Raw genomic sequence first — 24,147 nt, 5'->3', positions numbered from 1 at the left:
ATATTTAACATTCTGTCCATGCTGTCTCTTGCAGACAGAGGAAAAAACAGAACACGAGAAAATAAAAAATAGTAAATGCTTCCAGATTAACCATGACAGCCCCAGTATAATTCTCTCTTTCATCAGAAAGCTCTCCTGAGGCTCACTAAATCTTGTTTATAACTACCGGAGTTACCAGTATAGAAAGAATGACATACATACATACATACATACATACATACATACATACATACATACATACATACATACATACATACATACATACATACATACATACATACATACATACATACATAGAGTGGGTCAGAGTACAGGAGGCAAAAAAGGATGAGTAACCCACTGTCTTAAATAAACTTTGATACTCAAACTCCCAGCACAAATATAAGAAAACATAATAAACAAAGGAAAAAATGCTGGGTCAGCTGAATCAGGGAACAACATTCATTAAAGCCAATTATAATAAAACAGATTATTAAACTGGATCATATTTTCTTGCACTTCTGTAGGCCAACCTTTCTCTCTAATGAGTTTAAGATGGTATCCTTTATTCTTCCCTACCACCATTTAAAACAAGTGGAATTTAAAACACAATAAAATATGCATTAAAATGAATTAAACTTTTATAATACTTAAAAATACACTAAATGATTAAAAATATTTAAAACATTAAAAACAAACTTACTAAGCTGAAAACCAGCATGCAGGACTCAGTTATTAAAGTCTGTCTGAAAAGGTGAGTCTTCAGCTGGTGACGGAAGGATAAAAGAGAGGAGTCCAGCTTAATCTCCTGAGGGAAAACATTCTATAGATTGAGAGCTAACACAGAGAAGGCCCTCTCTCATGTTCCCCATCAAATGTACATGTGATGGCAATGGGCCCAAGCGGATGGCTTCCTCTGAGGATCTTAAGAGCTAAGAAGGCTCATATGGGGATATACAGTCCTTTAGTTTGCTAAGGCTAAGAGATAATGACTGGTCTAAAATTCCCAAGTGCATTTTCATGGCTGAATGGGGATCTGAATTTGGCTTTTTTAAATTTCTAATCTCACTTTCTACCAATGCTGGCTTTCATTATGCAATTACTTAGGAGGAAATATTTGTGTTAAACCATTGTATTAAAATATATATTTACAACACATTGTTTCTGCCTATGTATGACTCAAAGCAACTCACAACAACTTAAAACTATTATTCAGGATAAAACTATACCTTCAGTAAAAATGGGAAAAAAATGAGGCTGACACTATTCATAGACACAACTTTTAAAGAAAACGAACACTTCACAGGCAAAATTATACCACCCATACTTTAAGCAAGGAACTTTGTAGTAACAATGCAGCTCCTAAGAAGACTGCCTACTATAAACAACAGCCATGGCTTGAAGCAGTGGGTGGGACACAGCAAATTGGTAATACAAGTAGTCATTGCAGGATATAGATAATATGATGGGTATGTGCATAATGTTTGTTTGTTTGTTTGTTTGTTTGTTTGTTTGTTTGTTTGTTTGTCCTAGAGGATCCAAGGTGGCTTGCAGTATTAAAAGAAACAAAGTTAAAGACCAAACAAGAAATTATTACAAAAAAAGCATTAAAGAAAGAACACATTAAACCTCATAACAAGCCCAAGATTAAAAAACATAAGTAAAACAGAGAATACAATGATCCCTGCAGAATATCCCCTTGGTCGTTCGTTCGTTTAGTTGTTCAGTTGTGTCCAACTCATGTCGTGACCCCATGGACCAGAGCACGCCACGCCCTCCTATCTTCCACTGCCTCCTGGAGTTGGGTCAAATTCATATTGGTTGCTCCGATGACACTGTCCAACCATCTCATCCTCTGTCGTCCCCTTCTCCTTTTCCCTTCACACTTTCCTAACATCAAGGTCTTTTCCAAGGATTCTTCTCTTCTCATGAGATGGCCAAAGTATTGGAGCCTCAGCTTCAGGATCTGTCCTTCCAGTGAGCACTCAGGCTTGATTTCCTTTAGAATTGAAAGGTTTGTTCTCCTTGCAGTCCAGGGGACTCTCAAGATCCTCCTCCAGCCCCACAGTTCAAAAGCATCAATTCTTTGGCGGTCAGCTTTCTTTATGGTCCAACTCTCACTTCCATACGTCACTACAGGAAAAACCATAGCATTGACTATGCGGACTTTTGTTGGCAAGGTGATGTCTCTGCTTTTTAAGATGCTGTCAAGGTTTGTCATCGCTTTCCTCCCAAGAAGCAGGCAATCCCCTTGGTCAGCTGGTTATATAAATGAGAACCTGCCTGAAAATAAAGGTCTTTGCCTGCTTGCAGAGGACAGCAAAAATGGGGCCAGCCTGGCCTCCCGTATCTGGGAGCAACAGAGTCTGGGAGCAACAAGAGTTAATGCACCTATTAGCTACCATGGTCTTGATCTACTGAAGCTTGTAGTTGCTCATAGATAATACCATAAATTAGATCTGATATAATTTCTCAGAAACAGACACAGCAGGTGCACCAGCCTAAGATGAGCGAAAGCACTGTTGACTACCAAAAACTACCTGGTCATCAAAGTACACAGCTGAATCTGGTAGCACTTCTTGAAAACCTCATTTTTAAGAGGAGTACAACTATACTGAAATGCATATGTAAAATCCCATCCTTTTTTCAAGAAAAGTACAATCCTTTCCAAATCAGAATTCTTCTCTAATTTGGTTGAATACCTTTTCTGGAGTCATTCTGTCTCCTGATCAACTGCTTATTTGCCTTGTTTGGATTATGCTACAATTTGTTGAATTTGTTTCAACCCTGAGAGCTCACTGGAAGGACAGATCCTGAAGCTGAGGCTCCAATACTTTGGCCATCTCATGAGAAGAGAAGACTCCTTGGAAAAGACCCTGATGTTAGGAAAGTGTGAAGGAAAGAGGAGAAGGGGACGACCGAGATGAGATGGTTGGACAGTGTCATCGAAGTGACCAACATGAATCTGACCCAACTCCGGGAGGCAGTGGAAGGCAGGAGGGCCTGGCATGCTCTGGTCCATGGGGTCATGAAGGGTCGGACATGACTAAACGACTAAACAACAACAACAATTTATTAGTTCCTATCCAGTCCATTGTAAATGCTAGCACTTATCTAAAAGTCCAACAACTTCCTTCATATTAGAGGTAAAATAAAATACACTGAGCTATAGTATGTGCTATCTTCACACTGATGACAAAATACTCTATACCTTGCCGTTAATGGAAGGACATGGGGACACAAGATAAGGCCCTCCCCATTGTTGTGGCTTGACTTTGGAATGCCCCTCTGAATCAAATTGTGTTGAATTTTTTGCTCCAGGTAAAATCTTGTCTGTTTATGAGACGTATTTATGAGTTGTTAAGGACTGAAACTGAATATCATTTGCTATTTATTTTCTATTCTCTCTTCTGTCTGTATATCAGTTTTATCAGATTTTTTTTGTCCTTTACTGTTACTTTGTTTAAACCCTGTTGTCACCTATTCTGGGATTTTGCTTAATGAGGAGGGATATAAATAGAATAAATGCATGCTTACAAACAAAAATAATATGGGACACTCAGTACATGTTAGTAGCATTTTGGGATAGTGGTGTAATCTAAACTTTCAATTTTTTAGTTGCTCTTACGAGGCTTTCTTTTAGTTTTATATCTTTGAAAAGGCAAAATAGAAACCAAGCACATGTTTTTAACAAGCTGGCAATGCTACTGATCAGACAAACCAGATTTCCTTAAGTGATTTTCAAATTATGACTCAATTCATCTTATTATCTCCTGGCTTATTTGCAGGATACTTCCTTCCTCACCCACACATAGCCTGAATAATATTTCCATTCTATTGTGTAAGCTATGAATTATTAGAAATTAGATTAAGAACCAATCTTCAGATTCTAAATAATCCATGTTAATTGGCAAAGTTGCAAGCAAACCAGAAATTTGATTGAGGGCAAAGAGGTTACTCCTGGCTGGAGAAATTTTCACTGAGAATGTTGGTAGATTTCCTTCAGAACAAACTGGAACAACAGCTGCAGGCTGATGAATATATTAGCAGAGGGCTGGGATTTCAGAGGCTTCCTATTTACCTGATGAAGATAAGATGCAGAATTTTGTGATTTCATCTACCTTGTCTCCAGGGTAACTCCATACTATAGTACTGCTCTTGTAAGAAAGGAACAGAACCAGGAGAAGTCTATTGACAAAATACGGGAGCAGGGGTGAGGCAGGGAGAGAAAGCAAAGAACAAAATATTTTGGTACCTTAACAACTAACAGGTTTGTTTCAGCATGAGCTTTTAGGGATCAAAATCCATTCCTTGAGACACATGAGTCTGTGGAAACCGATTTGGAGCAGGAACACCTCTGCTGGCCCATACTGTTGTGGCCCAGGACCCTTGCACAGAAGAAAATTGATCTATGAACCATCCACTATTTTAATGGCCCCCTTATATCCTGGCATAACACCATGTAAGGGATAATGTGGATTGTTAAAATGGCAGATGTCTTATTTATTTATTTATTTATTTATTTATTTATTTATTTATTTATTTATTTATTTATTTATTTATTTATTCAATTTATATGCCGCCCAAACTACCCAGAGGTCTCTGGGCGGCTTACAATAATCTTGAATCTACATGGCACAATTTATATTATTTGCTAGAGGTACTGAGATTTCTGCTGGAAGAGAAGTGAAAGAAATAATTTAAGGGAGATCAGTCCTGTTTAAGGGACCCTGGAAGGACCCAACATCTCTGCCTGGGAGAACGCAACTTCTCAAGGAACCTGTTGGGGGCAAAAACCAAGAGCAGAGGGCCCTATGCAAGCTCGCCCTTTTGCTCTTCAAGTGGCTCTGTTACTGAAGCAAAAAGCAACCCTGCCCCCAAAAACATTTTGGAGCAGAGCAGATAAACAGCATTTATGCTGCTTCTGACACCCTGTTCGTCCTACAGAAAGCTATGAATTGGAATGTAGAAGAATCTGATGGAAATGTGCAAATAAAGTAGAAGCTCCTGGTCCTCAAGTGATTTCTGATTCCATTTTCTTTCGCTTCAACCTTGCATTCACCATTTGAAAAATGTAAACAAATTGGAGGATGCAGCTGGTTCAGAACAAATTATTCTTCCAGTGTAACAGATTGTGAGCAGATCTCTGCAAGAGTAATCTGAGCTTGGCTTGGTTTCTTATTCTCAAAGAAAATGACCAAATGTCAAATTAAACATGACATCTTATTTGCTATACATTTTGGTCTTTGTACCTATAATAGCTTTGTGACAAGACGGATGACCTCTCTCATCATTGTTGTATTAGGATGCTGAGAAAAGAAGCACCTGCTAGACATTTCTTTGCTATGCAGCTATTAAAGGCAGAGATGCAACCAGCAATCATGCATTTTAAGGCAATGATGATGTTTCTATCACATTAAGATGTATTTATATGTCTATAAATGTATACACCCATAGTCACTCAAAATAAACAGCAATATTCCTGAGAACCATGTTAAAGTAACTCAGAGTATGATTACACAGGGAAACAAATCGCGATTTGTACTGCTTGTGAAGTGACTCAATGCAATCTATTTCCAGATATCACAAAACATGTGTGGAAACGCATTCCAGCCCATCTCCAACCCATGTTTATAATTTTGGGGGCTGGACTGAAGCAATTCCTCAGCAGACAGATGCGTTGCTTTAAAGGAGATCACTCCTGTTTAAGGGACCCTTTTCCAGTGTGATCAAGCACACACCTTTGCAGCAGTGTGATTGCATCTTTGATTATTTTGTGCATTCTCATGTAATATAACTGAAACAGAGAATCTTATTCAAGAATTCTTATAATATTTCCCCCTATCCCAAGAAATACAAAGAGGTTTGTGGTACAAGTCTGTCCCCTACAAGAAGAAAATACTTAACAATGTCTTGTTAGAATCTGAAATTCAGTAGAAATTGATCTTGGAAAGTATAGGAAAAATAAAAATGAAAAATGGGGGGAAATAAATTGTTCATTTGTGTATTTGGACAGCACTCAGCATCAAGCACTAATAATTCTTGCAGAAGAGGAAACTTCACTGGGCAATCTCAATTTCAGATAAAAAAGGTGAAGGGAAGTGTCAACTTAAAAAAACTTGTGCTCTATATTATTTTCTATACATATGCTGTCTCATCTTCCAAGTTATGGACAATGTTACCCTATGTCATTCTATGGTTTCTTATCTTTGTTTCATTTTATACATTTTTCGCTTATGCACATCAAAGCTAGTTGTCTTGCTGCTAGTGTAAGAAAAAAGATATTTTATCAAACTGCAGTCTTCTAGTAAAGACACAATGGTTATTATATTTCAGACTTTCACTTCTTGCAATAGATGATGAAGATCTGACAAATGTAGGACTGTTACTTAATCCTATTATTGTAGTAGGTAAAGCTGTTATATTTATTGTGCCTTGTGGGCACTCTCAAGACACTGAAGCCAAAGCTATATGTGGTTTTTTGTTTTTATTAACTACCAACTTAGACATGTTTTAAAGGGCATAACCCTTTCCCTTTAATCTCAACAAAATGTATTTATATATACAGAAGAAATGGCTCATGGCTTCAAAATTCTAGTTCAATATTTTCTAAGAATTTGCCAAAATTGATCAGCTGTTTCTAAATAAAGTAATTAAGCCTTTTTATCTTTCATCTGGGACACATAATAATGTATATACCATATGTCTGAAGAATATGACACAGGTACAGGTAGAGATGAGGTACAGTATATGCACACATTAAGATGTTCTCTTCCATCTGTTACTCCAAACCAGGGCTGTTTCTTTACATGTGAATGTCTTAAAATGTGTATGCCTCACCTGCATAGGAACGCAAATACCACGTGGTGTTAAGGAGTGGTTATAACTAGCCTGCAGACTCAGAACTAGTATGCCTCAATGTCAAGGTTCCAAATGATGCATGTGATATGATATGGTATTTGTAAAACAACATCTAGCTCATATTGTTTAAAATGCTATAATGTATATCTGCAAAACCAGCAGATGATATTTATTGATGTGGTAAATTACCACATTATTAATATGGGCTTTTACTAACTTGCAGAGGCTGTATTCCATATACAGTATCTTGCAAGTGCAAGGTCAGATTATTAATCAAAACTGTTATCTGTTTAAGTGGCTACTTGCTGGCCTTACAAGTAATGAGAATGGAGATTTGCTACCCTAGCAAAATTAATAGAAATTTCTATAAGATGATCTTGGAAGCAGGGTCAAAGCTTAAGTAATTTACTAAAAGAGTAAAACTCTTTGACTTATGAGTGGATAAGAATAGATAAAAAGCAGTATAAATACTGTTACAGTTTGGGAGTGTTAGCAGGAAGGAGTACATGTACTGGGGAGTGACTCTCCAGGGTAAGGAGAGAGTAAGAAATTTTTTTGCAAATCTATGCTGATGTGATTTTTTTGCTTATACTTTGGTTTATTAAATTTATTGGTATTACTGTGACTAATTTCATTGAGAGTTATTAGCTTAATTAATAATTTTGCAGTATCTCATCTTAACTAATTATCTATCAGTCTCCTTCTGATATATTGTACTTGACCTTGTAAATATAAATTTTGTAAGTAATAACCCACACATTTTCTTATGTGTCTTTGAAAAATAAATGAAGACAAACTTTTGGAAACACAATTAGTCAGTCTTACATAGAAATAAGAACCTAAAAGATATCCAGAAAGCTACTGATTTAAAGTACTGCTTATGTACTTTCTGGTTGGTCACTGTACAGAAAAAATGATGGACTTGATAGACTTTGGTCTGATTTTACAAGAATCTACATACCTTATTTTATTATGTCCTAATGGCTGGAATCTTGTTGCTTAGCATAGTACACTGCAACTAGACTAAGCCTCATTAAATCAGTGGAACTTGTGGAAGACTATACAGTACTAAGCAACAGGATTTCAGCTGATGTGTTGGATTTTGAGAGGGAAAACTGCAAAATCTTCCATAGAAATGAATCAGGTTACTTGGGCTAGTAACTGCTATTGATCATCCTAAAAGAGCTCAGACTTATTATGAATTCAAAACAGAATGGCTTTCAGGTCTATGATCCCAATTTCCTTGGAGAAAATTTGGTGAGACATACTGTCTGCACTTATTTGAAGGGAAGTGTTCTATTTGTTGTGCACAATATATTATATATTCCTTTTTTCTATTGCTTCTGTTCACCACACATTTGTTCTTTTTCCTCTCCCCTGGTTGTTTCTGCCTCTCTGTTCAGTGATCAGATGCTGATGCACAATAAACAATTTAAACTGTCATTCAATTGGCCTTCAACAACAAGACCATAAAACAAAGCAATCAGACAAATTTCTTTAATTCTAATTAGTTTTTCTTTCTGCAATCATTCCTTTAATAAAAAGTTCAATTACAAGTAATGGATGCCATTAGCTGTGTTGTATTAGAGACCTAGTTTAGCTAGAATTGTCATATGGAAAACAGAAATAAAAAGAATAGCTAGTATAGATGATTAGACTGAGTAAATTCACTCCAGATGTAGATGAGTATACAACTATCATCTGGAATAGTTTGGCTCTTTGCTCTGATGGTCTTTAAAGTATTAGTCTGCTGGATCCTCCTAAGTGATGCAAAATCAAACATTAATCTACTAACCTCTTAAATGAAAGGGGGAAATGTCAATTAAAGCTACTGGATACACTGTGAGGGTCCTACACTCCATATTTAAGAGACACAAGCAAGAAGCAGAAATGCTTACCAAAACTGAACCTACTATTCATAGGCAATCAACTTACTGTGAAACACCAAAATCAATGTACAGAACCCTGGAGTGGATCCAAGTACGACACATTTTGGTATTTGAAGTAAAAATCACTACAAGGTAATGACAACAAATCTTGCTCAGCTTTATAGTTTGATAATTCCTTTAGAATGTCTTTAGTAATCGATAAACTAATGCATCCAACTCTTATCTGCTATTCCCTATTGTCAGAAAGGCTAAGCATAAATCATGAAAAATGTTTCTCCTTCCTTTTTCTTCTGTTCCTGCTACACTGAATCAACACCAAGAGGCTGCAGCAGAGGGAGATGAGGTAGGGAGCCATTTCATTTCAAACACCCTGCTGAAAGACTGCCAAAGAAAGAAAACAAGCAATGGGTGACAGTAACAATTGTGAGGACAAGAAGAGGGAGGAGGAAGAAGACAGAGATAAAATTAGTAATGGAATAATTCTGCTTTCATGTCATCACCCACTAACATTTCACTGCAGTTTCAAAGCAGTAGATTTATAAGTTCTTCCTCTTGGTCTGAACAAACTTGAAAAAGTGTTTTTGTTGATATTTCAGCTTCCCTCACCAGGTTCAGCTCATTTTAAGTGCTAGGCTCTTTGCACCATCCTTTGACACATTTATTTGGTTTGCAGCTTCCTAGGTCATATCACAGGGATGTGGTGGCGCTGTGGGCTAAACCGCAGAAGCCTGTGCTGCAGGGTCAGAAGACCAGCAGTCGTAAGATCGAATCCACGCAACGGAGTGAGCTCCCATCGCTTTGTCCCAGCTCCTCACCAACCTAGCAGTTCGAAAGCATCTAAATGCGAGTAGATAAATAGGTACCACCTCGGTGGGAAGGTAAAACGGTATGGCCACGTGACAACAGAAACTGTTTTTGGACAGGTGCTGGCTCTATGGCTTGAAAAGCGGGATGAGCGCCGCCCCCTAGAGTCGGACACGACTGGACTAAAAATGTCAAGGGGAACCTTTACCTTAACCTTTAGGTCATATCACACATTTTACTATTACAGTGGGGTCTTGACTTGAGAACTTAATCCGTATTGGAAGGCGGTTCTCAAGTCAAAAAGTCTGTAAGTCAAGTCTCCATTGACCTACAGTGCATTGAAAACCGATTAATCCCTGTAACAGGCCGTTTTTGTTCCATTTTGGTTTTTTTCTGGTCTGTAAGTCAAATCTCAGTCTGCAAGTCAAACCTAAATTTTGCGGCCAGAGAAGTCTGTAACTCAAAAAGTCTGTAAGTCAAGCCGTCTGTAAGTCAAGGGTCCACTGTACTTAAAAAAATAAGATAGCTGAAAACTGATCCGTGATAGGACACCACAAGGCATCAAATGAAAGAGCTTTTATTGTGCAATTTCTCTGCCTCATTCACATGATTTTGGTGGGGCTGTGGTCAGATCACTTCATATTCCATTTGCAATCTTCCATGTTTTCCTGCTATTTCTTTTGTCATTTTTCTTACCGCATAAAACTTATTAAGAAAAGGAAAAACAGAATAGCTGCATAATCTCCTTTGACTTGTAGCAGTAAGAGTTGTGTGTGTACTGAAGTATCATTACATGGATTCACACATACATAATACTTTCCACCTTAGGCTTCTACAGTGGAGAAATTGACATGATTGCCACATTGTTACTTAACTTGTTTCTAACTTTTGAAGTAGAGGCATTTGGCTTTAATTGCAGAACGTTAAGTCTGGCTAGGTAAAAGCACTTAGCAGCTGCAATTTTTGTGCTTGTGATAGCTCTAAATACATATTATGTTTGTAATAGTATGAGAAGGCAGTGAGGTGACAGCAGTGAATATGCCACCTATCATACAATTTCAGCACTTATTAACCCTGGCCTAGAATTTAACAGACAGACAGACAGACAGACAGACAGACAGACAGACAGACAGACAGACAGACAGACAAAGAAAAGCTGCCACATCCTCAAAAGCAATTTACCACAGCACAGAGCAGAAACAGGCCCCATGTGCCAGTCTGCATCCCCCCTCATACTTCTCAATGTATTCTTTCAGTTATCAAATCAAAATACCATTTATACTTCTGTCGTAATTGCAAATTTTAAAATAAAGGTAAGTTTAATTTCAGTAGCATAAAATGCTCATAGATTGCTAAACAAAAGGAGAAGGCTGGGCCCTTACTACTGTATTTACTCAGCCAAAGTGTCAAATACAAAAACAGTAGGGACCTAGGCAATCTAGTGAGATCCCAGCATTCCTAGCTGATAGGTCATAGGCCTTGACAATTCCTCTTCTATCACTGAGTGTTTGACAAAAAGAATCTGTGAAACCAACCAGTGGCAATTGGAAAGAATTTTCACAATATCAAACTTTGTTCTGTATTAAACTCCAACCATTGATTTAGGCACTGTACTGGTATGGCTAAAACAACAGGTATACTAACAAAGTTACATATGGGTTCCTAATAGAGTGTAGTTTCTCCTAGTATAAGTGAAGAGAGGGAGGAAATAATGACTCGAGGTTTTTGGGTAAAGCTAATGGGACATCATACAGTTAATTTACTGTGCTTGAATGCAGTGCATGTCTATGACCTGTTTTTACCTTCAGGCTTTTGCAGATATTTTCTTTGTATACTAAATAGTTTATTTATACAAAAAACAAAAACAAACAGAAAAAGAAAAACTTTTCATAAATATGCAAATGGACAACGCTCCCCTCCCATTTTAATGAGTTGCTTAACATTGTTTATCAAGGTCTGCAATCTGTGTGCCATCTTCTCAACCAATAAAACCAGAAAGGTATGTTGTATACATTTAGTACTTCATCTTGCCTATGGACATTACCATTTTTGTTCAGCAAAACCATCCTTTATAAATAAATATTTCTAAGATAAAAACACACAGGGATCTTATTTAAAAGTTTTCTTATTAATTTTGCAGGAAACAGAACCTACTTGTGTTCTGTCAAAATAGTGAACACAGATGAGGACAGTTTAGGAAGATGACATTCAGATCCTGTTTGAAGATCTTCTTGCATATTAACCATGTGTGTTGTGCCTTTTGTTTCCTGACTGCATCCATCAGCCTCTTTAGTTAAAAAAAAAAGAACAATGCAACTTATGAAGGTCCCATCTCCGGTCACCACTGAAATACTTCCCTCTAACTAAGCATGTGAGGTTCCTGCATGCTTGAAACATGAACAGTTCTGTATAGTGCCTCAACCCACAAACACACAGAAAGAAATGTTGTCAGCTTTACAATCTTTTTGGAACATTTAGAGCGCAAGATCCTGTTGCTTAGCATAGTAAATCACATTAGATTAGGCCCATTAAATGAATGGGGATTTGGTAAGTCATCTCTGCAAGTTCAGTTAATTGTAATGGGCCTAGTTGACTGCCATTTACTATGCTAGGTAACAGGATTTTGTCCAACAAACATAAACTGCTGCCCAATGGATGTGCAGATAACTCAGCCAGATAACCTTAAAACCCTTTCAAGTACGCAGTTGCTCGATATTAAGGAGCTGCCGTTTGTATCAGAATGATCCAGTTAACTAGGGGTGGGAGGACACACTCTACAATAACAGCAGCAATAATCAAAATCCTGTTTTTGGATTCTGAAAAAGAAAAAGAGAACATTGTCATGGCTTAATTGATGAGAAGCACACATTGTTGTGACACCGTAACTAACTAGCTGACATTGCCATTGGCAATGGTGCGGCTAAAAAATATTGTAAATAAATAAATAAATAAATAAATAAAAATAGTCCTTCTTCCTGCACATTCTCTGTGTGTGTCTCTGTCTCCTATTCCTTCTCCCTAAGAAATAGCATGCTAGTCTTGTAAATGTCAAATCTAAGGCACATTGCTAAGCTATACTTTGATTCTCTGGTGTCCTGAAATTAGTGTATGATTTCAAGGTATTGGAAGATGAACCAATCATGTAAAAAAGTAAATAATGAACACACTGCAGAAAAAAGGTGAATGCAAGCCTTGAATGCTCTTTCTCTTCCTTCTTTTCTTAAAATGCTAGTATAAATGGGGAGTGGATTGCTGGCAAATGGGTACCTTGAATCACTACATCCAACAGAGGTATTTCCTAAAAGGGGAAAGCTTAAGTGCCTTTTCTGTTGTCACCTCACTGTTCTGAATGCCTCCTTCTCAAATTGGCTTTTTTTTTATAGGAACAGACCTGGGGCTCAGTTCCAAGTAATAATGTGTGATGTATGATTAACGCTTCATGTCCTCTAATATTTTAAAGAGGAAAAACTGGCAAACACTGTTAGCATCCCCAATTTTCATACAAAAAGTCACTCCTCAAAGATTCTCATTTCCACCATGGAACATGCTGAAGTCTCAACTCTGTGTCTTTCCTAAGTTATAGTTCATTCTCAGCAGATCCTCATTTTAAAATAATTTAAAAACCAAGGAAGTGTTTGTTCATTCATTCTTTGGTTTCAAGGTACACTAGGGGAGAAAACTGTCAACCCACATCATGTAATTGTCAGATCAAAAGCAACCTCCCCAACAGAAAATTGTCAAACGAGAGGCTGAGTGTTACATTAAGGCACAAGCCCTCATGCATAGGTATAGTCAATTTTGTATGTGTTCTAAAGCCAATACGCACTCTCCCATTCAGAGACTGTAATGCTGCACCCACTTCCATAAACTTAATGGGATATATGTTTGACTAGATACTTACGTGATATTACTGTGTGTTTAATTCTTAGAAAACTTTGGAATTAAGTCATCTTGGGTCCTTTTAAGGAGAAAGACGGGGTAAAACTATTTTAAATAAATAAATAAAATAAGTAAATAAGATTAACTATGAAGAATTATAATACTAGCCACTCAATCCAACAACATTTTAATAATATACCCTAACATGGCAAAAAAAGGGGGGAGGAAATAGCAACAGAGATTTATAAAGAGACATGGAGTGCAGCTCCAGCATGTTGAGACAGGCACTTGACAAATATGGTGTTGTCCAGGAACGGATATGCCACTGTACCTAAGGTGCCCCAAAATCCTTTGTTGTTTTTGCAGAAACAGACTAACACAGTTATATGCCCCTCCCCATTGCAAAGTCACCCAAAAGACATTTCATAGCTTAGATGTAAGGCAAAGCACTTTACTTCTACTGTAGCCATTAAAAGTCAAGGATGGTAATATTAGATGTGGTGGTTTGAACAACAACTGAATGTTCTCTTGCACACATAACAGCTTCCTGGTAACTAGACAAAAGAGGTGGGTTTGGTGTAACAGACATTGTTGGGCTAATTGCTGCTCTTTTCCTTTTAATTTTCTACAAGCTGTTTCTTCTGGAATGGCTCATTACCTAAGAAAGTGACATCTATGCATATAACAATCCACTTTTTTTTGCTTCCCTCCCATCCCCTCAATCTCTCTTTCTTCTGAATAAGCATTTATGTGGTAGTTTAATTAGCTAACTATGAACATGTTCATTTTTTTTTGAAGGAAGATGAATCACTATGTTTATCTGCTAGTTACTGAGTTCTATTTTCCTTCAGTTTAGAGAAATTTATGAATATATATAATATATATGATCTGCTACTCCATCATACCACATTTTTTAACAAGCTGAGCAGGGGTCATGGGAATTAGAATTCAACAACATCTGGGAATCCACACTTTTGCTAGTTCTAAAATAAAAGTATGAAAAGGTACCTCTATAACAATTTAAATTTCACGGGACAAACTTCCTGAGACCTTCCTGGACATCCTTTCTTCTTCCTTGAGACCTTCTTCAAGTCTCCCTTCTCCCCACCCTTACTCTTCCATTGCCAAGATATAGAATGCTCTCTCTAGGGAAGCTGGCTTGGCAACAGGTGTCTTTTTGGCACCAGGCAAAGACCTTCTTTCATTTATTCACATATTGCAGGTTTTTGCTCTATTGCATGCTGTTTTCTCTTTCTACTGTTTTTTAAACTATTAATTTCATTTGTATTATATTATTTTAATTATGTATATATACCACTCTGAGAGGCTTTAATATAAACCTGGGTACAACACTCCTGTGACACAGAGACAGAGAGAAAGACCAAAAAAACAACAACCCCAAAACAAAACAAAACAAAACACCCCACACAAAGTGTGCTGCTTTTACACGGCCCCACAGTGCTTAAACACTTTCTGAGCAGTTTACAATTGAATTGTGCAGGCTACACATTGGCCTCACAGCAAGTTGGGTACTCAGTTTACCAGCCTCAGAAGGATAGAAGGCTGAGTCAACCTCAAGCCGGCTACCTGGAATTGAACTCAGGTTTTGAGCAGACTTTTGGTTGTAGTTCTGCAATTTAACCACAGTGCCACGAGGCACAGACAACTGGCTAAGCATAATGGAGGCTTAGCTAGCTAACACTTTCAGCATCTACAATGATAGAGCAAATGAAGCCAGCTTGCTTTCATATGGTGTAATACATAGGTGATTGTGTATTTCTTTGTTAGACCTAGTTTTCAATGAGGCAATACATCTGTGTCTGTCCGGTGAGAACTCATATGACTCAGTGATCCTCTGTAAAAAAAAAAAAAGTAACCTTCTCCTTGTCCGTGACAGGCTAGTTTTCTATATGCATGGATGCAGAGGAGGAGGAGGAAAATTGCATATGCAATAATTTAAACCCTAATAGCAGTCTAAACATGCATATCACAAATACAGGTTTAGCAGAACTGTTTAATTTTAAATATTTTATTCTGTTATCTTTGTACATTGCCTTGGATAAAAGGAAAAGGCAGATTTTAAAAACATTTCATCTAACTAACAAACAAACAAACAAATCAGCATGGACATGCATTGGCAGTAGAGCAAGAGAAGGTGAAAGAACCATAGTTTCCAGTCAAGGAGAACAGTCTCTGGGAAGTTAAGCTTTCAAAGAAACAATGGAAGCAGCATACTCAAAGAAACTCATAAATACAGATACATTGTTTCTGGGTGGGGGATTCTGCAGATATCAGTTCATGCCAATTATTTTCTTGCTTAATATGTTTTCATTTTGAACCTAAATTCCCTTGTTTCATTTGGCACTTACACTTCTAAGAACAAAGACACCACAAATAGTTTGGTGACAAGTTCTGTACAATTTTCAATAGTTTTCTGTCTGAATGTAAGTTTTCCTACCCTCTCTTGCTATTATTTTCTTAGCCAATTTTTTAAAAATTGCCAATCTGCATTGCAACGGGAAACTTAAAACGGCACAGAGTTAAATATATTGACAATGGATAAGAGGTATTATCTCTTTTCACTACTGCAAAAGTCTTTACCTAGAGCAATCTCTCTGCATCCGTCCGTCCGTGTGTGTGTGTGTGTGTGTGTGTGAGAGAGAGAGAGAGAACTTTAAAAAATCTACCTAGATGGTTTAGTGATTTTAATTTATAATTTATAAATATTAACTAGTATTTCTTGCCACATACACAAAATGCACACCCTACCACCATTAAAAAAAATATTCAATGTTGCTTATCAGTTGGATAATAAAACTAAAAATAAAGTTTGGAAAAGAGACAGAAATAACTTTTCTTCTTTGACTCAAACTGGCTGGCAGATTCTGACTAGCCCCATCTTTGTTGTGCTTCCACAAGCAGACAGATCCTTTATCTTCAGGCAACCTTTCCCTCAGTGACTAGCTGCTTGAGTAGGATTTTTAAATGAATTGTTACGCCTTAATGCTTTGAATGTGTTTTTAGTATCACTTTTCTTTACTATTTCCCAGAGTGATATTTGTTTGTTCCTTTTTAATATTTGTATATTTATTTACTAGTTTTCCATATTTATTGTCTTTCAATTATGTAAGCTGCATTTGTATATTTATTGTTTTTAGCTTTGTCTTTTAATGATGAAAGCCACCTTGGGTCCTTTTAAAGAAAAAAGGTGGCATGAAAAAATGTTATAAATTATTTTTTAAAGTCCAGAAAATATTTTTCCAAGCTCTACACTCTATTAGTTGCCTCTTCTTTCCCACTAGTCATGTTAGCTGGAGGATTTGGGAAGCTACTGACCACAAAAAGAGTAACTTTCCCAATATTTGGAAGAGAGTTGCTCCAAGTTCTGATTCCATTGCAGGTTTTAGAAATATAAATTTCCCAAATTACCTGTTCTCCCAAGCTTCTTGGGAGGAAAGCAATGACAAACCTAGACAGCATCTTGAAAAGCAGAGACATCACTTTGCCAACAAAGGTCCACCTAGTCAAAGCTATGGTTTTTCCAGTAGCGATGTATGGAAGTGAGAGTTGAACCATAAAGAAGGCAGACCGCTGAAGAATTAATGCTTTTGAATTGTGGTGCTGGAGGAGGCTCTTGAGAGTCCCCTGGACTGCAAGGAGAACAAACCTATCCATTCTAAAGGAAATCTACTCTGAGTGCTCACTGGAAGGACAGATCCTGAAGCTCAGGCTCCTATACTTTGGCCATCTCATGAGAAGAGAAGACTCCCTGTAAAAGACCCTGATGTTGGGAAGGTGTGAAGGCAAGAGGAGAAGGGGACGTCAGAGGACGAGATGGTTGGACAGTGTCATCAAAGCTACCAACATGAATTTGACCAAACTCCAGGAGGCAGTGGAAGACAGGAGGCCCTGGCGTGCTCTGGTCCATGGGGTCACGAAGAGTCAGACATGACTTAATGACTAAACAACAACTGAACATAGAGGCTCCCTCGCTGGGTATCTTTAAGAACCAACTGAAGACATGGATGTTTCGGCAGGCCTTCCCACCAGACAATCCTTGATGTCCCTTTCTTTCTTTCTTAATTACTTTCTTATCTGTGTAAGGTTTTATTTATGCTGTTTATATATGTTTATTTTTATCACTTGTGTATTGTTAGCCGTCTAGAGTGGTCCTGAGCTGACTAGATAGGCGGGATATAAATTAAATAATAATAATAATAATAATAATAATAATAATAATAATAATAATAATAATAATAATAATAATAATAATAATAATAATAATAATAATAATAATAATAATAATAATAATAATAATAATAATAATAATAATAATAATAATAATAATAATAATAGTTACTACAGCTAATAATCATTGCCATAGCTATCATTCACAGTAAGAACCTACAATGCTTATCTAAATATATATTTATGCAAAACAGGGGTATAGTTAAATGGAAATACAAACATTGATGCTGAACACTTTTTCTATAAATAGACACACCATTACGTATAATCAATAACAAACTGATTCACAGTATTTTGTCATGCCTAATAACAAGAGTAACACAAAAAGGTCCTAGCTCTTTCTATAAGGAAAGATTAATTTTAGTTCAGCATTTAACGGGCTGCTGCACTGGCAAATTAGTGCTGAGAAAGAAGTGTACCAACCTGAAGAAATAGGTTTCTGTTGCTCTTTGCTGGCATCATGAGGAGAATCCAGATATTACACTGATGCTAGACAAGTACTGTTATGCTCAGTAATCACCACTGACAGATATTGAAAGGATGCCAGAGAAAAGCACCTCCAAACATTTTCCTCTCATTTATATAGCATTTTACAGAAATACCCCAGTAAAGCAATTTTAGAGATCCATGACCTAGACGAAGTGACTCAGACCACTATTCATTGTTCCACTAGACTCCCAACAGCCAAACAACCAAACTGTTTTCAAAATTAACGAGTCTGGCCATTGGTCTCATCAGGACTAAAAGGAAGTGGAAGGACTGGTTAAAATGGAAGCTTTTGCTTCCTTCTCACAAACACAATTCTCTTTGACTAATTCCCTCCATCTCTAGTCACTGTTCACCTGCAAAGTTTTCTCACTTTCATTCCTACACTTCTTAGATTAATTCTGGATTTTGGCATCTGTTCTTTGTTCTCTCATCAGCTAATGTAAACTAGACACAACATGCCTATGTTTGGTCTCCACTCAGCACAATTTTATCAATAATTTTTTTAGCAGCAGGACTTGCTCAAAAAACATACAGTATATAAGAACATATATTCTTTGGCACATCCACAGTGGTAAGAATTAATATGGTTCCCACCTCCTTTGCCCAGACTGTGTCTCCTAAATGCTATTTATCTAAAATAATTTTGCTTGCCTCTATCAGCAGGTGTGGGGTTTTTTTTTGTATTGCCTTTGCTTCAATTCAACTATAGTAATATTCTCTCCAACTGGCAGAAATTAAAAAGTGAGAGGCCTATTTATTTATAATTGTATCATATATTTTTGCAGATAACATGTTCCATGCCAGCTGCTGTTTTATCTCTACACCAGCCTGAAGAAATATGGCAGGATGGTAAGCAAGTGAAAGGAGCCAAAACGCCAAAGTCCTAACCAAGATCACCCACTATGAGATTCATGGCTTATACAGAGCACTCCTTCTTCCAAGCTTGATGCTCCAGTCTGGATTCTGTACTACTTACTTTATCCTTTAGGTTTTTTTCCCCCAAACCTAGCAGATAGTCAAGAACTATCTTGTTATTGGGAAGAGAAAGAAAATTATAACACTAATCTGTTTTGGTTGAGAGCAATTGAGATTACCAAGCACAATACATTTCAAGGAAAACAAGAAGGGGAAAAGCACCATGGACAGCTCACAGGAGTACCTTGTTGATAAGTAGGATCAAAAGCAAAACAAGAAAGCCCCTGACCTCTGGAACAGTCTGGCCGCAGAGATCTGTCTGGCTCCCTCGCTGGGCATTTTTAAGAGCAAACTTTACTTTTATGTATTATTGTTAGCCCCCCCCCCCCCGAGTAGATTTCTGTCTAGACTTCGGGGTATAAATTGAATGAATGAATGAATGAATGAATGAATGAATGAATGAATGAATGAATGAATGAATGAATGAATGAATAGAGAGAGGCAGAGAGACATAAATGTGGAAATATTTTTCTGCTAAAACAATAATCTGGAGTCAACTAGACACCTTTCCTCCAAACAACTCAATGCAGCATACATTGGTTAGATCCTGTTGGCATAGCTCTGTGCATGTAACACTAGTGACATCATCAGCCACAACCTTTTATCTTCAATTAAAAATTTCCTATTCCCCCCCTCCCCCATTCAAGGCTGCCTTGGGATCCCTTTTGACCTGGGGAAGCCTTTGGGTGCCTTGGGACAATGAGGGGCGTTAATGTCTGAGAACTGCTACCACCATGTTGACTTTCAGGCATCCAAGACTTCTCCCCCTTGAGGTTGCACCAACATTTTTTTGTTTTCTTCCTCAATTACATGCTCACTGGAAGGCTGTGAAGCACATTAGGCTAATAGAGAGGAAGTAGCTCAAAGTCACCTAGAGAGTATCATCACTGAGTTAGGATATGGACCAAAGGCTCTGTAACCCTGCAATCTAACTTACAACCCTCGCCACCATTAAGTTTAAATACTCCTGCAGTCTGATGATTGTTTGACTGCCATCTCCTCAGAACAAAAGCATTTAGGTTTAGGATTGAAATGGGTATGCCTTTTTCTCAAAGTGTCTCCTTCGGTAGGTCAGGATAAGTTCTTCTCCCTGAATGGGGAGGACAGGGGAGCTGGAGGAGCTGCCTTGAATTGCGTGTGTGTCTGATAATGTTCCCTGGTTCCGAGGCACAAGGCAATACTTCTTCCCTAGCCAGAGAGTTTGGAGGAATTGCTGGTCCATGAAGGCTACTTCCCCGTTGGATTTGCAAACCATGTCTTCTTTCTCCTAGCCCAGCAGTTCCCAACCTTGGGTCCCCAGATGTTTTTGGACTACAACTCCCAGAGATCCTGGCCAGAACAGCTAGTGCAAAGTCTTCTGGGAATTTTGGTCCTTACATCTGACAAGGATGAACTTCCCAAAAACCACCACACAACTATTGTATGGCTAATCTATCTGATATTAGTTCGTCATTACCAACTGCTTTTCCATTTATTTGCCTTAGCTTTGTTTCCAAACAATACTGTATCCTGAGATGGGGCAATGAGGGTGCTGTTCTGTCTGTAATAATATTGGCCTCTGTATTATTGCATTCCATAGTAAAGGGTGTCTAACTGCTTTATGGCTTTAATATTTGCTTCTGATTGTAATGTCTTTTATAGATAATTTATTTATGTTATGAATGTGGGCTGCAAATATCTGAAGTATGCTCCCCATGGAGATCACTGATTTCCACATACTATATCTGCCCAGATTTCTCACCAAATTCATACATATGTTTCAGGAAGAGAATTAAAAGCCCTTTTTTATACCTCCTCCCCAAAGATCCTCATATGTGTTGCTCTTTCTGCACTGTGGGATAAACTCTAGGATGTGTCTGTGTATACCCCCAATATCCTACCTCTGAGCCATGTAGCCCTGAAGGCCAAAAAAAGTATGTATTTTAGCTCTAAGTTAATGTTTACAGCATCAAAATGTAGATAAGCCAACCCAACAGCATTTTGATATGAGGAAGATACAGCGATTTTGGTAATTTTGATATATATATATATATTTTATGACTCTGTAAAACCTATTCTATTGAGTCATATCAGATTAAACAATTTTCAAATACTGCTCCTTAAGAACCACTTAGACAGCATATCTCATTGGCACAGAAGCTGGAATGTGCAGGATAGAGTTGGCAGCATAAATGAAATGCTTAACTTTCATTAAAATGGCTTCTTGTACCATCTAATGAATGGGTTGGTAATGCCTCTTATGTTTCCCAACGTCTGCCTCAGTCATTAGAATTGCAGCTTCAAGATCTACAGATTTCCTCAAGACCTAATCTCTCATATCTATTAACAGTGGCAGCTGAGCAAAGCTGGGCTGGAGGTCAAGAGAAAAGGAGACAGAAGCAGAAAGAGGGAAAGAGAAATTGTGCATGTACACATGCAAGGGGAAAATGGCAGCTCCAGGCAATGTAGCTATCAGGTACTTTTCCTGTCTCACCCACAATTTCGCGAATAAATGCTAGAGAGGAAAAAATATTAAGACACATTATGATATGGGGTGGGAAACTGTTCTTTATTCTCATCCCTGTTTTGTTGGCAGTTCTGTGCATAATTCCCACTGAACTGAACAGGATTTCTTTCTATGCAAACACTGTCAGGCTGCAAAGGTGTAATGATTCAATTTTGCAAGAAACCACAGGTATTCAAAATCAGTCTCCAAGATTCTGATAGAGTTTTCTGGGTTACAGTTGTCTGCACCTTCCAAAAGAGCTGAATAATACAGGGTCTATCGCTATGGGCTTGGTAATTTAATATTTTTTTGATCTGTCTGCTTGCATCAACCTTATACTTTTATTCAACCTACTCTTCTGTGTAAAAGATCCATGTGTAACTTGCAAACAGTATTTGTGGGATTAAATGTGTGACTGTTTAATAACATTAGCTAGCTATTTAGCTCACTGGGTTGGAAAAGCGGGAGGGAGTTCAGTTTTCCACTGTTATTTCCTGAAGAATAATCCAAATCTGCACAGCTCTAAGGGCACCACCAGAACGAAAGACAGGTAAACCACTCCTGAGTATTTTCTACCTAGAAAACCTTGAGTAGCATCAGCATATGTCAGAATGAACTTGATAGTACGTAAGAATTATTATTCCCTAGTCATGCTGGCCACGTGACAACAGAAACTGTCTTCGGACAAGCGCTGGATCTACGGGATGAGCACCGCCCCCTAGAGTCAGACACGACTGGACTAAAAAATGTCAAGGGGAACCTTTACCTTTACCTAGCACTAGGATATAGAACTTAAATTTTCATGCTGCCACCAAGTCACTGTGATTCCTTCATGAACGTGTATAAAATACAGTCATGTATTGTTTTTGTGGGTTTTTCAGGCTCTTTGGCTGTGTTCTGAAGGTTGTTCTTCCTGATGTTTCGCCAGTCTCTGTGGCCAGCATTTTCAGAGGACTGGAGTAGGAACTCAGTTCTCTGAAGAGGACAGTCCACAGATCATGGACTGAGTTCCTACTCCAGTCCTCTGAAGATGCCGGCCACAGAGAGTGGCGAAACATCAGGAAGAACAACCTTCAGAACATGGCCAAAGAGCCCGAAAAACCCACAACAACCATCATATCCCGGCCGTGAAAGCCTTCGAGAATACCATCATGTATCCTCCGTGGTCTCACCTGTGGCCCAGAAAAATACCTCCCATCCTAGATATGACTGCTCTGGAATCACTGCTCTAAAGTTGTGCACACATGCTTTCACACTAGTACTAAAGTAGCACTAGCCAAGATCCATCACGCTATCCTTCATACAACCTATTTATCATGCTTCCCTTTCATATGTCCCCAGAAAGATCAGAGCCACACATCAGAAAGACTACTGTTAACAACCCATGACAATGGGTGAAGAAGGACTGCAGTGGTGGGATTTTCACTCTCACCCCCCCCCCATACTTTGTCCATCTAACAAGCCTATTCAGACCATGGGGAAGAGAAATCAACGTGGAGGATATATCAGGGGTCTCCTACCAACTCTCCTCAGACTGGAGAAGCTACTTGTGTACCATTTCAACCTAATAAGAAAGAAGTCCAGTTGCCATTACACAACTTCCAGATAACCTCCCCTGGATGACTGAGAATCTTCACAGATAATTTGCTTCATATAACGTTTATATCAGTGTCAGGTTCTGTTCTGAGGGAATAATTCTTTGGCATAAAGGCAAAGGTGAAGATTCCCCTTGACAATTTTTGTCCAGTCGTGTTCGACTCTAGGGGGCGGTGCTTATCCCCGTTTCCAAGCCATAGAGCCAGCGTTTGTCCAAAGACAATCTTCCATTTTCACATGGCCAGTGCGACTTAGACACGGAACACTGTTACCTTCCCACTGAGGTGGCCCCTATTTATCTACTCGCATTTGCATGGTTTCGAACCGCTAGGTTGGCGGGAGCTGGGATATGTGACCAGCGCTCACTCCGTCACGTGGATTCAATCTTACAGCTGAAGATCTACAGACCTTACAGCACAGAGGCTTCTGCTGTTTAACCTGCAGCGCCACCACATCCCTTTCATTCTTTGGCATAAAGTCTACCTATTTATCATCTTCAGTCTCTCTCCCCTCCCCTTTCTTTATAGAATGCATAGGAAGGGATGCATCAATACTACAGAGTATGAAACCTGACACAACCCCTGTGACAAACCCAGACCTACTGGGATATGCCACAGTTTCACTAAGCTGCCACCAACCATTCCCTATAAGAAGTCACACAGACCAGGGATGGATTTTTAACAAATAAAAGAACAAGGTTTATTTACATAACACACAGGGAAAATAAAATGATCAAATGAATAAGATACAGTAACGTGGCTTAGTCTCAATCATACATACACTAGTTTGGTTCACACAGAACGCATTTAACTAAAGCACAGACCCTGAACCTATCAGTTCTGGCTAACCCTACAGACACCTGAACCTATCAGGTTGGTACTGACTGACACACAGTAGTACCCTGTCTGACACACAGACTCCCACTCAAGCTTCTTCTCTCAG

The 24,147-nt window shown here is 38.2% G+C and overlaps 1 protein-coding gene and 1 long non-coding RNA gene across 14 annotated transcripts in view; both read right to left on the bottom strand.

The window, feature by feature from the left end:
* LOC144583145 (uncharacterized) overlaps nt 1-23,781 on the bottom strand; it is a 35,195-nt gene extending 11,414 nt beyond the window's left edge. Inside the window, exon 1 of the long non-coding RNA XR_013536778.1 lies at nt 9,779-23,781. This is a non-coding gene — a long non-coding RNA (uncharacterized LOC144583145). The remainder of the gene's footprint in view (nt 1-9,778) is intronic.
* The window catches only part of CACNA1C (calcium voltage-gated channel subunit alpha1 C), a 658,158-nt gene that overhangs the window by 273,117 nt on the left and 360,894 nt on the right, over nt 1-24,147 (bottom strand). The gene's annotated exons all lie outside the window — the stretch shown is intronic.

Source organism: Pogona vitticeps, chromosome 5, assembly GCF_051106095.1.
Source record: "Pogona vitticeps strain Pit_001003342236 chromosome 5, PviZW2.1, whole genome shotgun sequence".
Taxonomy (NCBI): Eukaryota; Metazoa; Chordata; class Lepidosauria; order Squamata; family Agamidae; genus Pogona; species Pogona vitticeps.
This window is presented reverse-complemented; position numbering and strand designations above follow the sequence as displayed.